The sequence below is a fragment of the Amphiprion ocellaris genome, chromosome 3 (genome assembly GCF_022539595.1).
Source record: "Amphiprion ocellaris isolate individual 3 ecotype Okinawa chromosome 3, ASM2253959v1, whole genome shotgun sequence".
NCBI classification, from domain to species: domain Eukaryota; kingdom Metazoa; phylum Chordata; class Actinopteri; family Pomacentridae; genus Amphiprion; species Amphiprion ocellaris.
This window is the reverse complement of record NC_072768.1, coordinates 21,666,716-21,683,809: the sequence shown is the minus strand read 5'-3', so window position 1 is coordinate 21,683,809 and position 17,094 is coordinate 21,666,716. Positions and strand designations below refer to the sequence as shown.

The window sequence follows — 17,094 nt, the reverse complement described above, 5'->3', positions numbered from 1 at the left end:
TTGCCTGGTATATACATACATATATATATATATATATATATATATATATATATATATATATATATATATATATATATATATATATATATATATATATATATATATATATATATATATATATATATATATACACACACACATATATGCATATAAACATATATATATATATATAGATAGATAGATAGATAGATAGATAGATAGATAGATAGATAGATAGATAGATAGATAGATAGATAGATAGATAGATAGATAGATAGATAGATAGATAGATAGATAGATAGATAGATAGATAGATTGTCAGAAGGGGAGAAGCCAAAATGTTAAATGAAATAAAGCTTTAACGATGAGGAATGAATCAAAACAAATCAAAATAATACAGTGAGACAGAATTTGTGAAGTTGCAGCTGCAACCATCAGAAGATCAATACATCAAGCTTTCACCACTGAGGAACAGAAAATCAACTTAATTACAGATAGAGGATTTTAATATTTAGACAGAGGAATTTAATAAAGAATCGATCATTTGACCAGAAATACAGTGCACCCTGAGCAAGAAGTGGAGGAGAGGAAAGATGATAAAGCAAAAGCTCCACTAAACCCCATTCACAGTAACAGTTGTGGGTCTAACCTAGTCTAATGTGAAATTTCTGCATATCACTTTAACAGTTCTCCAGTAAATTAAATTGCTCAATAGAGTGATGTCAGGGTTTGGTTTTACTACCTTATTCTCTCTCTCTCTGCCACATAGTTTTCCTGATGATATAGACAATAGTAAGAGAGCCTTTAGTTTTAAATGCAACTTTTTCTGTCTAACACATTTTATGTTGCTATGAGGTGACTAAACAGGTATGAACACACCATCACCATTTACCACCATTCAATGCTGTCACAGTTAGTCACTGAAGCTCAAATCCCAGAGCTGACTGTGAAAGTGAAGTAAATGCTTTCAGAGGAAACATTATATGTCATTATAGCCAAACAATCTTGAAATAAGGTCAGAAGGCAAATTTCAAGTAATCCAGTTACTAGTATGCCCAGCTAATGCAAAAGAACCCTACAGACAGATATCCTGATAAAAATAACTCAAAAACAGAGTTACCATTGAGACAAGGCAAGAGTCATTTCCCTGAACAAAGTCAAAGAATCTCCATTGAAAAGCACTAGATCATCCATTTACATTTTTGTATTCGGCAAAAGGTGAATGGTCTGAGACTTAAGAAATCACAAGTTAATGAAGAGTGACTTGTCCACTTCATAAGGTTACAATCCCAATCGTCGAAATGTTTTTGGCACATTCCATCCTAGTGCTACAGTGTAGTTTGAACCACAGTTCTTTACCTCTAGAACTGATGGTGAAGGATGCTGCTCAGCTCAGCTTCACAGTTTGGGATTTAGATCGGCTGGAAGGAGTGTCACTCTTCAACCATTCTTTTGATATTCTCGCCTGACAGTGATTCAGATTTTCAATTAAAGAAATGTGTTATATCTGTAAATGATGAGCTGTACCTTAATAAATCCAGTGAACAAAATTACAGTTGGGCAAAATGTGTGTATTTGTCATGCCCGCGGGCTCGGGCTCAAGATAGTGGCAGTGCTCGCCCCTACCCCTTCCTCTGTTCCAGCCCAGGTGTGTGCAGGTGGCGCTGGAAGCGGCAGGTGTGCCCCATCAACCAATTAGCCTGATAGGCGAGAGCAGGTGGAGACGATCCAATCACCACTCTGAAACCATAAAAGCAGGCTGCAGTCAGCTCCACCTTCCCTCTCCTACTCCGGACCCCTCACCAACCCCCTCTCAGCTAAGTTCCTCCACTCTGGAGCCAGACTGTTAAATTGTGTATTGTTAGTTGTATCGATAGTCCGATAGGTTTGTTAGTGATGGGTTGATGAGGCCTCTGAAGCGTTGCGGCACATTCCCCGAACTGTATTGATACTGTGTCGGTACTGTGTTGCTCCATATTGACACCTGCTGGATCTTCACAATCATTACAGGCAAAATTTAAGTTTAAATTTAATGAAATAAATTTTAAAATTTAATTTAATTTCTTCTTCTTCTTCTTCTTCTTTTTAATAATAATAATAATAATAATAATAATAATAATAATAATAATAATAATAATAATAATAATAATAATAATTAAAGCTGCAAGCAGCGTTGGACGGGTCCTCGCATCCATGCTCGTCGTCGAATCCACGCACGTCCACCAGGTGGCGCTGCGACCGAGAGTGTATATTGGCCTATGGATGTGATCACGTCCGCACTCTGATGACACATATAACATTTCAGGCAGATCGGACCATGTCCAGGCTAGTTATAGAGCTTTTCCTTCTATCCACCAGGTGGCGTTATGACTGTGGCTGTATTTCAGCATGTGAATGTCATCAGGGCGGGACTCTGATCATACATGTAAAGTTTGAGGCAGATTAGAGTATGTTTAGGGCAGTTACACAGCAGTTGATGTGTCATGTCGAAGCATCAAAGTTTGGGAGCCTGCCATGGCCACGCCCTCAGACTTTTGTGGAGCATTTTGATAACTTTTGATCACCCATGCCTGGAGTACATCCTGGCTGAATTTCATATCTGTCGGTGTTACCCTGTTTGAGTTGATAGCTTTTCAAAATGTCTAAAAATGACCCAAAATTGAAGGTTGGTGTTAAATTCTAGAAAGAAGAAGAAGATTAAAGAAAGAAAATACATAAAAAAGAAGCAATTAAATAAATGGGAAAAAGTTAAGACAATTAAACTTTTATAAAGTATGGGGGGAAAAAAGATGTAAGAAATTAAAGAATTGTATTTAATAAATAAACAGGAAATTTGTAAATAAGTGTTGTAGTCTTTTGCAGTTAATTGATGGATAGGCGTAGTGAGAGACAGCCAGACAATGGGGTAGAAATAAGAATGAGAACAACTAATATAGCACAGGGTTGCGAGCGGGAATCGAACCAGGGCCTCAGCATTGAGGACCAACTACATGCGTCAGTGGCTTAACCCGCAGAGCTATATGATCACACATGTTGGCTGTCAGCAAAGGTGTATCAATCCAATAGAAAGTCTAGGGGTAGGGTTCGGGTTACAGAGGAAGGTCCTGACAGTAGCAATGTACCAAAAACATGGATATAAAATTATACATTTTTTCATAATTTAATATTAAGTCACACTAGCCAAAAAATTCTTAGAATAAAGTTGGGGTTTTTCCTTCAGCCGTTGTGGTTGCACTGTACCTTTAGGTTATCTAGATCTACAACGGCTGAAGGAAAAACCACGGATTAATTTCTCAGAATATTCGGCTGCTTAGTATTAACATTAAAAATATTTATGTGTAATATTAATTACCCTATTTTTTTCATTACAACTGTAAGGACCTTCCTCTCCAACCCTAACCCTACCCCTAGACTTTCTATTGGATTAATACACGTTTTCAAGACCAGAACATGTGTGGTCATGTAGCTCTACGGGTTACGCCTGTGATGTTCAGGACTCATTCTTGTATTTTACACTCTCTGATGTTTTCTTTTCTTCATGTCTAGTGTGTGAATCATTTCTGGTTTGTCTCTTCAGTGTCTCATGTGGCCCTGCAGCTTCTCCTCCTCCACCTCCTCCTGAAGCCTTCATCTTCTTCATCATCAGCTGCTCAGTGACTCTGTTGGACGTCTCACCGTGTGGCAGCAGCTCAGGTCAGTGGTGAAGATCCTCTTTATCAGCTCCACACCCACAGACGTAGTGAACGCAGCGTCTGTTGTTGTGCTAATAAGAAGCTGCATCTGAGCAGCAGCAGCTCTGTTCACTCCAGCCTCAGTCACACATGGAGTCAGAGCAACACTCTGTCAGAGCTGATTCCTCAATGTTAGATCTGATTAATCTCTCTCTAGTAACAGGTTATGTACCACAGGCTTTTAAGGTTGCTGTAATCAAACCTTTACTTAAAAAGCCCACTCTAGATCCAGATGTTTTAGCCAACTATAGACCAGTTTCCAACCTCCCATTTCTCTCCAAAATTCTGGAAAGAACAGTTGCAAATCAATTATGTGAACATTTACAAAGGAATAGCTTGTTTGAAGAGTTTCAGTCAGGCTTCAGAGTGCATCATAGCACAGAAACAGCTCTGGTGAAAGTTACTAATGACCTTCTCATAGCGTCAGATAATGGACTGGTCTCTATACTTATTTTATTGGACCTTAGTGCAGCATTCGATACAATCGACCACAAACTTTTATTACAGCGACTAGAACATTCTATTGGCATTAAAGGGACAGCACTGGACTGGTTTAAATCCTACTTATCAGACAGGTTCCAGTTTGTGCATGTCAACAATGACTCTTCTGAGCATACTAGGGTTAATCATGGAGTTCCTCAGGGTTCTGTCTTAGGACCAATACTGTTCACATTATACATGCTTCCCTTAGGCAACATTATTAGGAAGCACTGTATTAATTTCCATTGTTATGCTGACGACACTCAATTGTATTTATCTATGAAGCCAAATGAAACTAATCAGCTAGCTAGACTGCAAGATTGTCTTAAGGACATAAAGACCTGGATGACCTATAATTTCTTACTACTAAATTCAGACAAGACTGAAGTCATTGTATTTGGCCCCAAACATCTTAGAGAATTGCTTTCAAAGCATATAGCTACTCTGGATGGCATTACATTGGCCTCCAGTACTACTGTGAGGAACCTCGGTGTTATCTTTGACCAGGACATGTCCTTTAACTCGCACATAAAACAAATCTGTAGGACTTCCTTTTTCCACCTGAGAAATATTGTGAAAATCAGGAACATCCTGTCTCAGAGTGATGCAGAAAAACTAGTCCATGCATTTGTTACTTCTAGGCTTGACTACTGTAATTCCTTATTATCAGGTTGTCCCAATAGCTCTCTGAAACATCTACAGCTGATCCAAAATGCTGCAGCCAGAGTACTGACGGGAGTTAGCAAGAGAGATCATATTTCTCCTATATTGGATTCTCTTCATTGGCTTCCTGTTAAATCTAGAATAGAATTCAAAATCCTTCTTCTGACATATAAAGCTCTTAACAACCAATCTCCATCATATCTTAAAGACCTGATAGTACCATATTATCCTAGCAGAACTCTTCGCTCTCAGACTGCAGGCTTACTTGTTGTTCCTAGAATCTCTAAAAGTAGAATGGGAGGCAGAGCCTTCAGTTATCAGGCGCCTCTCCTGTGGAACCAGCTCCCAGTTTGGGTTCGGGAGGCGGACACCCTCTCTATTTTTAAGACCAGGCTTAAAACCTTCCTTTTCGACAAAGCTTATAGTTAGGGCTGACTGGGGGACCCTGACGGGGTATGCTTGTGTTTTCATTTGCACAACTGACTTCCCCTCTTGACGTCCCTTAGTTCTGCCCCTAGTTATGCTGCTATAGGCCTAGACTGCTGGGGAACCTCTCTTGATGCACTGAGCCCTTCTCTAACTACCTATGTATTTACTACATATACCATTATTGCATTACATTCACTCTGTTTCTTTCTGTGTCCTTTCTCCGAGTGTCCCTGGTCCCAGAGCTGGATGCTGGATGCTTCAGATGTGTGGCTGTGTTTTATGGTCCTTGTGTCCCACCCCCCCACCTCTCTATCTCTACCCCTCTATCTCTACCTCTACCCCTCTATCTCTACCTTTCTACCTCTTCTGTCCCTCTCAACCCGCCCGGCCAGCAGGCAGATGGTTCCCCCCACATTAGAGCCGGGTTCTGCTCGAGGTTTTTTTCCCTGTTAAAAGGGTGTTTTCCTTGCCACTGTCGCCTTTTGGCTTGCTCTGGGGGTCAGGCATATGGGTTCTGTAAAGCGTCTCGAGACAATTTGACTGTAATTGGCGCTATATAAATAAAATTGAATTGAAAATTGAATTGAACTGAGAGCTCTCAGCAGTTTTCTACCCATTTAAGAACAGGACAAACCGAACAAGCTGTTGTATCGATTTGTCCACGATTTCCTCTCATGTGTCCATTTTAAGGAGTTTGCAGTCAACCAAGGCCGACTCAGAATCACTCCCACCGGGAAGATCTGTGAAGGAAGGTCCACCCGGCTGGTCCAGAAGCTCCGGTCCAGCAGAGCAGCGTCAGGATGGAGACGTAACCGGGTGAGTTAACTAGAGAGGCGACACATTCACATAGAAAATCCAACAATTCCTTCTGTTTTTACAGTTTGTGACTCTGGTAAATGGTGTCATTTTTCAAAGCTGGTGGGTTTTGGGCTTCACAGATTGAACCTAAATGCTTTTCTTAAACAAACTGCTGAGCTGCTGCACAGTGAAATGTTTGAGTGGAGCTCAGGATGAAAGCATCAGAGCTGTTTTACATGTTTTTATGTTCAGCTAATATCATTTCCTCTGGACAATGTTTGTGGTGTTAGAAGTGGACGTTTGTAGGGAGTTTTCAGTTGTAATACTTAAATGCATAAATATTTGCAGTGGTGGTTTCACTGCAAGCATCTACTGATGTCACCAGTGAAGTAAATAAAAACAGCATTTGTTGAACTTTACGCCTCTCAGTGTCTGCAGTTAGTTTAGCTGAATCAATGCAAAGATATTTCTATTTTTCTACATGACAGGAATGTCAGTGAAATCCAAATGCTAAGAATAAACAAGTGATCTGCCTGGTCACAGATCCCACTTTAATCCAAAATAAAGACTTTGCAAGGAAATGAACTTGAAATATGAGCCACCAGTAAAAGTTGTGATCAGACAGAAGGGCCTGTATTTTATCTTTGGAGAAGTTTAACATGTAAGTTTGTGCAGCTGATCAGTGGTGAGGCCTGTGGATGACTGGAGATGTGTGTGGACACTTAGACGAAGCAGCAAATGTGTTGAAAATGAGTTGTCTTCTCAGAGTCTTGAAGATGTTTTGTCAGAGCTAAGAAAGAAGTAAGAGATCCTGCAGGTGATTGTTGAGTGGTGTTGAGGAATTTGAATGTAGAGGAATAGCAAAGAGATTTTGAAGATATTTAAGCCATAAGTTGTATTTTATTTGTTTGCTGTTCTCTCCCATTTGTAGTGAAGAGAAGTGATTTGACATGAAGAATGTGATTTGTGTGGCTTTGAAATTGTGTTAAAATGTAAAAATGAGTGATGAGGAGAAGAGTGTGACTTTTTAGTATTGTGTTTTTTAGCGTGTTCTTTAAAAGTTGTAGGTAGATTATCTTCTTTTTTTGATTTTGTGGATTGTTTTTTTTTCTTTCAGTGTTGATGTCACCGCCTTGACGAATAGAAGAAAAGCCTGTATTTGGGTATGTAGGACTGGTAGTCCAGAGGTAGTGGTGGTGGTTTGGAACCTGGAGAGTGCAGGTTTGATCCCCCACCCTGCTCAAGCTTTTTTTCATTGGGCAAAATTTGCCAAAAATCTGCCTTCGTGCCTTCGTGCCTTCGTGCCTTCGTGCCTTCGTGCCTTCGTGCCTTCGTGCCTTCGTGCCTTCGTGCCTTCGTGCCTTCGTGCCTTCGTGCCTTCGTGCCTTCGTGCCTTCGTGCCTTCGTGCCTTCGTGCCTTCGTGCCTTCGTGCCTTCGTGCCTTCGTGCCTTCGTGCCTTCGTGCCTTCGTGCCTTCGTGCCTTCGTGCCTTCGTGCCTTCGTGCCTTCGTGCCTTCGTGCCTTCGTGCCTTCGTGCCTTCGTGCCTTCGTGCCTTCGTGCCTTCGTGCCTTCGTGCCTTCGTGCCTTCGTGCCTTCGTGCCTTCGTGCCTTCGTGCCTTCGTGCCTTCGTGCCTTCGTGCCTTCGTGCCTTCGTGCCTTCGTGCCTTCGTGCCTTCGTGCCTTCGTGCCTTCGTGCCTTCGTGCCTTCGTGCCTTCGTGCCTTCGTGCCTTCGTGCCTTGCTTATGGGTAAATCTCCTTGTTTTCCTTTTTCCCGGATCCCTCCTTGAAGTCCAGTCCAGTGACACTCCACACCACAGACCACAACCTTTCCACAAGGTTCCCAGCGGGGATTCGAACCGTGACCATCCACATGACAGACACACACCCTCTGTGTGAGCTATCTGTCACACAAGGTCCCTGGTGGAGTTTGTTGTAATGATGGTTGCAAGAGGTTGTCATGCAGCCAAAGTGTAAAAAGAGCCTTGAGCTGGATTCCAACCAAGGACCTCCTGGATGAGAGGCAGATAACTTACCACTGCACTATCCTTCCTACTGGGTGTAGCTGTTAGTTTTCGTAAATGATGGTACACAAAAGTATTAAGGAAGTGAAGATAATAAAGGTACTAAGGTACCGGGGAGGCAAAAAACTTACCTCTACACCACCTGTCCTACAAGATGTTGCTCTAACTTTGCTTAAATGATGCTATCAATTAGTACTGGCGCAACCAAACGACAAATAAAAGGTGTGAGTGGAGATCTGAATCATGTGAGGTTTGTTTCTGAGACTGAATACACCTGATCTCATCTGATCTGCAAAGCTAAGCAGGGTTGGGCCTGGTTAGTATTTGGATGGGAGACTACCTGGGAATACCAGGTGCTGTAAGCTTTTTACTTCTCCTCACAACCTGAACAACACACTGCTAGCGACAGCTATCAACTAAAACCTCTTGGTTTCTTTATTATACACTCTATGAGGTGGATAAGCTGCAGCTCATGCTGATTTATTGCTGCTTCTGGTTGGAGCCAAAGAACAAAGGCTTCACCTGTTGGAGCAGCTGATGTCCTGCAGCCTCTTCACCACAGAAAGCCTCTGACAGCTTCAATTCTTTACACTCTGACTGCAAGACACCAATCACATAGGAACATTTACATGTATGGAACAAAGAGCTGAGCTGACACTCAACATATGTTTGAGCATTTATTGATAAAGACATTCAAACATGTCTAGAGATAGAACACCAACGCACGGTGTAAGAAAGGTCAGAACAGACTTCACCTGCTCAGGAAACTGAGGTCCTTCGGGGTGCAGGGAGCAATTCTGAGGACCTTTTATGGTTGTGTGGTGGTATCAGCCATCCTGTATGGACTGGTCTGCTGGAGCAGCAGCATCACGGCTGCAGACAGGAAGAGACTAAAGAAACTGGTTAAGAAAGCAAGCTCTGTCCTGGGCTGGTGGTAGACAGGAGGATGATGACAAAGCTGTTGTCTATCATGGAGGACATCTCCCACCCCCTGCAGGAAACAGGACCATCACCGGCAGCTCCTTCAGGGACAGACTGCTTCACCCACGATGTTTGAAGGAGGTCCTTCCTTCCTGCAGCAGTCAGACTGTGTTCAATCAAGCCTGCTCCCAGTAGTTCAGATCACCCATGAAGTAACTGCAATAAAATGTAAATAAGTCAATATGTGCAATTTCACAGGGTTTTTTTTTTTTTACAAGCATTTCTATTTCTTCTCTAAGGAGAAAGCATCTATTTATATCTGTGCACTGAGTGCTGCTTTTTTTTTTTTTTTTAACTTTTTTTCCTATCTGCTACTGCCACACTGAAAATTTCCCCACTGCAGGATCTACCTATCCATCCATCTATCTATGGTCCATCTACCTCCCTACCTATCTATCCATCCATCCATCCATCCATCCATCCATCCATCCATCCATCCATCTATCCATCCATCCATCCATCCATCCATCTCTCTCACAGGTGTGGGGGTTGATTCACCTGTTCTCAATCACCTTAATCCACGAAGGCCCGGTTCTTCATTCTTCCGCTCTCTGCCAGACCACAGACTTTGAAACCAGAACCTTTCTCCTACAATTAGTCTGGTTTCCCCTTTTTGTTTTCACCTTGGTTTAGTTATCCTTTCTGTGTTGGTTTTAGTTTCATTCGTTAAATAAACTCCTTGTAATCTTTGACCTGTGTCTGCAGATGTCCTGTGACACCAATGATCCCATCTGATATTTAGCATGTTTTCAATTATTGGTCCCATTTCTTAAAAAAAAAAAAAAAAAAAAAAGCCCCCTGAAATCTGATCAGATAAATGAATGTGAAACTACTTTGGGTCTGCTGCAGCTGCCTCCCTCTGATCTTTGTCCTGCCCACAGCACAATCTGATCAGTGAAACACTGAAGGACAACTTCAGCATGTAAAACATAAATAAGCAAAGGCTGCAACTCGTGATTATTTTAATTTTAACTTAACTTTATGTGCTGTTCAAAAACTTTATTTTTTCTGCAAATGTGTAGTGATTCCAAATCTTGGTTATTGATCTCCTTGATTACAAAAAAAATCTGTATCGACCCGGAAAAAAAACAAACATGTCAGGCACCCTATGATGTTAACTGTTTGCCTGAATGTTTTTGTTTAAAATCCTCAGTAATAACCTTTGACTGGTTGCTCTTAACCCTGTAAAACTCACTGCTGCAAAAATACAACATCAGCTTATTTTTTAATTACTATTTTCTATTATATATATCTGAAATAAACCCTAATCTGTGGGTCTGACAGCAGCGTGAGGTCAAAGAAGCTGCCATCAGCTGCTGCACTTCTGTCCGTCCAGCAGATGGAGCCATGGAGCTGCAGTGAAGTGAAGAGCAGCACAAGGCAACCACCACTTCCATCCACTGACGCATTCAATTTGACTGACGCTAATGTTTTATTGACTTCCAACCACTAAACCAATATGATCACTGATGCACTGAGCTGAAGAAGTAATGTTACATTTCAAACATAACTGGGGAAATAACCGAAACTTCTTCCTTAGGAAAGGAGAAAGTATAAGAGTATAAAGGCAGTGCAAGAATAAATAAGAAAAAAACGGTGCAAAAATTGCCCATAGCATTATATACAGATGACTTTATTCTTAAAAAAAAAAAACAACAAACATGTAGAAGACTATATACAGAGGATCAGGTTTCAGGTATAGATAGATCGACAGATGAATCCTTACTGTGAAAATATTTAAAGACATTGAACATTGTGCAATATAAGGTCAGTCAGCAGCCTCAGTTCATGCACCAAGAAAACTTTTATGCATTTTTTAAAAATAAATTTTCTCCATTTACAAGGCAGGGAGATAACCGAAACTTCTTCCTTAATAGTTCCTGTTTAGTTTGTATGCTGTGGTGTCAGGATTACTACACGTGGAAATGAATATCAAATTAAAATCATTTCCATATCTTGACAAGTTGTTGCGATCAAAAAGTAAACTAAAGCTGCAAGCAGCGTTGGACGGGTCCTCGCATCCTTGCTGGTCGGCGAATCCACGCACATCCACCAGGTGGCGCTGCGACCGAGAGTGCATGTCGGCCTATGGATGCGATGAGGGCTGGACTCTGATCACACGTGCAAAATTTCAGGCAGATTGGAGCATATTCAGGCTACTTCTAGAGCTTTTCCTGTCCATCCACCAGGTGGCGCTGCGACCGAGAGTGTATATTGGCCTATGGATGTGATCAGGGTCAGACTCTGATCACACGTAAAATTTCAGGCAGATCGGACCATGTCCAGGCTAGTTATAGAGCATTTCCTTCCAACCACCAGGTGGCGCTGCGACCGAGAGTTTATGTCGGCCTATGGATGTGATCAGGACTGGACTCTGATCACACCTGTAAAGTTTGAGGCAGATTGGAGCATGTTTAGGGCAGTTACACAGCAGTTGATGTTTCATGGCGAAGCATCAAAATTCACGAGGCCGCCATGGCCACGCCCTCAGACTTAAGGTGAGCATTTTGATAACTTTTGATCACCCATGCCTGGACTACATCCTGGCCGAATTTCAGCTCTCTCGGTGTTACCCTATGTGAGTTTATAGCTTTTGAAAATGTACAAAAATGACCCAAAATCGTCAAAACGTATGACATATAATTCAAAATGGCCGACTTCCTGTTGGGTTTTGGGCATGGCTGTCAATTACATTTTGGTGTGTCTTGACGAGTTACATATGCCTACCAAGTTTCATAATTCTAGGTGACACGTACTGGCCGTAGTAAATGTTTGAAATTTTCCAGGTGGCGCTATGGAGCCATTTTGCCAAACACATGTGCAGTTTCCCTAAAATCTGAAATGGGTTGCCGGTCCAGATATGTGTGGTAATTTTGGCGAGCATTTGAGCATTTTTAACCTGTCAAAAAGTACTTTGTTTATTCCGGCAACGATACGTTGCCACGGCAACAGCGTTTTATGAATCGTCAAAATCTTCACACTGTGCCATCGTCAATGTGTGGTCACTCACCTGACCAATTTTCAGAATCATATGACAAAGTATCAGGCAATGGCACGTGCAAATGTAATGACAATTTCTTCCTGTTGCCAATAGGTGGCGCTATGAGTATTTCTAAATTTATGAATGTGGATGTGTTCAGAACCGGACTGGTGTCCATCACATCAAGTTTGGTCCGGATTGGATCATTTCCAGCTGAGATATTAATAATTCAATTTTTATGGCGAGAAATCGAAATTCGCCGCAATGCCACAGACACGCCCCTTGACGACGAGTCACCATTTTCTTTGGGAATCATCATCAATGTGTTCAGGCTTATGTTACCACATTTGAGGTGAATCTGATCAACGTGCTAAGAATAGTACATCAAAGTGTGAAAAATGTCAATTTCCTGCTACCACAAGGTGGCGCTATGACTGTGAATGTATATAACCACATGGATGTTGTCAGGGCTGGACATTGATCACACATGTCAAATTTCAGGCAGATTGGACCATGTACAGCTGAGTTAGACACCACTTCCTGTTTCATGGCGAAGGATCCATTTTTTTGGGAGTCGCCATGGCCACGCCCTTTGAAATGAAATGAACATTTTGATAATTTTTCATCAGGTCGCGTGTTTGCATATATTGGCCAAATTTGACGTCTGTCGGACTTATCCCCGATGAGTTATTAATTTTGAAAAATTTACAGCTAATTCAAGATGGCCGACTTCCTGTTGGTGTTAGGGCGTGGTCATGATTGACTTTTTTGGGTTTCCTGATGTGCTGAATATGCATACAAAATTTTGTAGCTGTACATGAAACATCGTGCAAGTTGGCCTAATGACCAAATTTTCAATTTTCCAGGGGGCGCTATGGAGCCATTTTGCCACACACATGCGCAACTCCCATAAAATATCAAATTTTTCGCGAGGCCTGATGAGCATGCCACGTTTGATGCGTTTTGGGGTATGATAAGGCCGCCAAAAAGGCAATTCAAAAGTCCGGAAAAGAATAATAATAATAATAATAATAATAATAATAATAATAATAATAATAATAATAATAATAATAATAATAATAATAATAATAATAAATAATTCCTTGCATTCCAATAGGGTCTTCGCACCATTCGGTGCTCGGACCCTAATAATTCCTTGCATTCCAATAGGGTCTTCGCACCAGTCGGTGCTCGGACCCTAATAAAAGCTGCAAGCAGCATTGGACGGGTCCTCGCATCCGAGCGTCCCGGCTGGCCCACGCATATCCACCAGGCGGCGCTGCAACTGAGAGAGTAAAGTTTCAGGCAGATTGGACCATGTACAGGCTACTAACACAGCACTTCCTGTTTCATGGCGAGAAATCCAAAAAGATGAGGTGTAACATATCCTAAACATTATGGATATCAGAAATGCTCATTTTGATAAAGCAGGATTAAATTAATACTATATAATATTTGGAAGACACAGTCACCATTTATTTATTTATTTTTGATATTAGATTTTGCTAAGTTTGGCACAATCAAAATTGTAAATAACTTGGAAAAAAAACTATTTCTACCGGTATGAATGTTATTGTGCATATATTGAATCACCAAAATATACAGCAAGCAAATTAAATAAATAAAATGATTTGCTCTCAATATGGTGAAAGCTTTTCCAGCTCCTGAAGGAAGCTGTTTGTACTCCATGCTTGATTGTGCTTAATTTAGCTATTCACCTTCTCTCATTACTTGTCTTTATTGTCAGCCCAGCTGTAGGGAAGCCAAACCGTTCATCTCTTTGAAATAAACATTTAAATGCAAAAAGATGAAATTACTTCATGCGCATAAGTTAAATAACTTAGCAAACAAAGTACTTAAACGGGAACATATGTGCTTAAGTCACAAATATTCCCGTTTAACATTTTCCACAAACTCACTAGATGAGCCAAAAATGCTCTAATATCTCAGCTCTAACATTATGACATCATGTTTAGAGAAAACTAAGGGGGACTGTACTTTTAAAAGTTGCCAACATATGTGAAGTACAGAAAACTAAAAACGGAACCCTTCTTATTGTGTTGACGCAGACACACGTCATTTTTTCCTTCTCACCAATCATCATTAAACCACTCAATCAATTAAGTTGTGGAAAATGCAACATCTGTACATGATATGATGAGGAAGTAGCGTAAATCCTAAGTCATGTGATCTCACATGCAGCCTGTCATAATGTGGTGAGAAATGCTTGGTAATAATAATAATAATAATAATAATAATAATAATAATAATAATAATAATAATAATAATAATAATAATAACAATAATGCCTTTAATTTATAATGCACTTTACATACAGAATCTCAACGTGCTACAATAGGGAAAGTACAAAAGTACATTTACAAAACATTTCAAAAACAATAACAATAGCAACATGTTGTTGGTATTGGTAGCTAAGGCAGCTAAGTGTTACATTGACGCCAGTCAGTCCCGGAAAGGTACTTAAGTATTTCACAGGCTTTATGACAGGGTTTACTAGGGCCATTGTTTGGCCAATCAGAAGAAGGGGTAGGTTTTTGTTTGAGACAGGTGACAGCATCTATCTGTCACCAATGATACAAGTTTCTGTCATTTTACTTTCACAATAAATGTGCTGGAGCACAGAGCCTAAAGAGCACTACATGAGTAACTATTAATTTAGTTAATTGTATGTTCATGTATCCATTGATGAAATGCAATCAATTCAGTTACATTTTTTAAAATTTTATTTTGTTTGCTATAAAATTTCTTTCTGTAAAGTAAATCACTTTTGTGTTTTGAATATTCTGAATAAGTGTCACTTCCAGAAGTGACTGAGTGGCAAAAAACTTCTATTTTTTTAACTTCTTTTCTTTTGCCAGTCAAACACAGAAGTGACTGAAATACATACTACAGTGCCAGTGTTGACACTAAAACTATTTAAACAAATTAAAGGGTGTTAGGGTGTTTTGTTTGAATGTTTATTTCTGTTTGTTGTTTTCAAAAAATGTTTTGTGTGGGATACTTTTAATTGCTTGTTGTTTTTCAAAAATGATTTGTGTAGAATAGTTTTTATAAAATGTTGTACTATTTATTTTCAAAAAAGAAAATATTTTGTTTGAATGTTTTTTTCTGTTTGTTTTCAAAAAATGTTTTGTGTGGGATACTTTTAACTGCTTGTTGTTTTTCAAAAATGATTTGTGTGGAATAGTTTTTATAAAATGTTGTACTATTTATTTTCAAAAAAGAAAGTGTTTGAATGTTTTTTTCTGTTTGTTGTTTTCAAAAAATGTTTTGTGTGGTATACTTTTAACTGCTTGTTGTTTTTCAAAAATGATTTGTGTGGAATAGTTTTTATAAAATGTTGTCCTATTTATTTTCAAAAAAAAAGGAAAATGTTTTGTTTGAATGTTTTTTTCTGTTTGTTGTTTTCCAAAAAAATATTTGTGTAGAATAGTTTTATAAAATGTTTTACTACTTGTTTTCTAAAAATAAATAAATAATAAAATGTTTTGTGCAGAATAGTTTTTACTGCTTGTTTTCAAAAACAATTTTTTGTGTAGAATAGTTTTTATAGAATGTTTTACTACTTATTTTCTAAAAAAAAATAAATAAATAAATAAATGTTTTGGGCAGAATAGCTTTTACTGTTTGTTGTTTTCAAAAAAATATTTGTACAGAATAGTTTTTACTGGCTGTTTTAAAAAAAACATGTTTGTACAGAATATTTTTTATAAAATGAAATATTACTTTATCTTTGAAAATCACAGCAAACAGTGGAGTGACATGTGAGGAGGGATTTTGCTCCTGTTAACTTCCTGTGAACATACCAAAAACATACATGTCGCGGTCTGCCACAGCCCCCATCCCTTTTGTTGATCTCACACGCATTGTGCATGTGGGTGTTGTTCACAGTCCACCTCTGTCTCATTCTCATGCAAAGCGGCTTGTAGCTTCATTGCTGCTGCTGCTGTGAAACGGTGAAACTCAACTCTGACACGCACAAACTTTTTTTGCACTCAGTGGTTAATACCGATGCAGCGTTGGGTATATTCCTCTATATTCCTTGTTGCTGTTTCTTGCTGGTTTTGTAAGTAGTACTGTCCAAAAACACTACTAACACTACACTGCTATGTAACACAACACAGATGCAGGTAGAACAACTCGTACAGACACAGTAGTAGTAGCAACAGTAGCAGGATGGTGGGAACAAGTAAAGGGTGATGTTGAGCTGTGTATATTCCTCTATATTCCTTGTTGCTATTCCTTGCAGGTTTTGTAAGTAGTAATGTCCAAAAACACTACTAACACCACACTACTATGTAACACAACACATGCAGTAGTAGTAGTAGGAGGAGGAGGAGGAGGAGGAGGATGAGGAGGAGGTGGGGTGGGGGGACTGTGGGAAAAAGTTAAGGGTGATGTCACCCCTAATTATGCTAATTTTATGCTGACCTCATTTCTTTAGTTCACACAGAGAACAATAGATCCATCAAAATTTTGACAGAAAGTATATAGATCTTCTCTCTTATTTTTATATATATATATATATATATATATATATATATATATATATATATATATATATATATATAATGTATATGTATGTAAAATAATGTATATGCAATAACATATTTTTTTATATATATATAATGATATATATATAAAATAATGTATATACAATAATATAATTATTGTTTTTATATTGTATAATTTCATATCTTAATTTAAGTTTAAAATATCGTTGATATTTCTAGAAACAGTCAATAAATAATGTGAATGTGTGTCATAACGTAAAAATCAAAGTAAAAGTGTTGTGAATGTGAGGATGCTTATGTACTTGTCTTTGATGCAAGGAGAGGATTTTTTTAAAATAAATTTTTAATCTAAAAAATAAGTTTTTCTTACATCTTGGCATTCAGGATTTCAGTTCTGATAGATCAGGTGGAAACTGAGAGGAACAGGATGAAACAAATACCTTATTTGCAGATATAAGATCAAAACGGTGCCACACAGTGGAAACCTTTCCTTTT

At 39.2% G+C, this 17,094-nt stretch overlaps 1 long non-coding RNA gene across 1 annotated transcript; it reads left to right on the top strand.

The window, feature by feature from the left end:
* The first annotated feature begins 3,331 nt into the window (after positions 1 to 3,331).
* On the top strand, positions 3,332 to 7,330 carry LOC129348274 (uncharacterized). The gene is made up of 3 exons (XR_008600776.1): positions 3,332 to 3,672; positions 5,973 to 6,098; positions 7,198 to 7,330. It is a non-coding gene; the product is annotated as an uncharacterized LOC129348274 (long non-coding RNA).
* Positions 7,331 to 17,094: the final 9,764 nt, after the last annotated feature.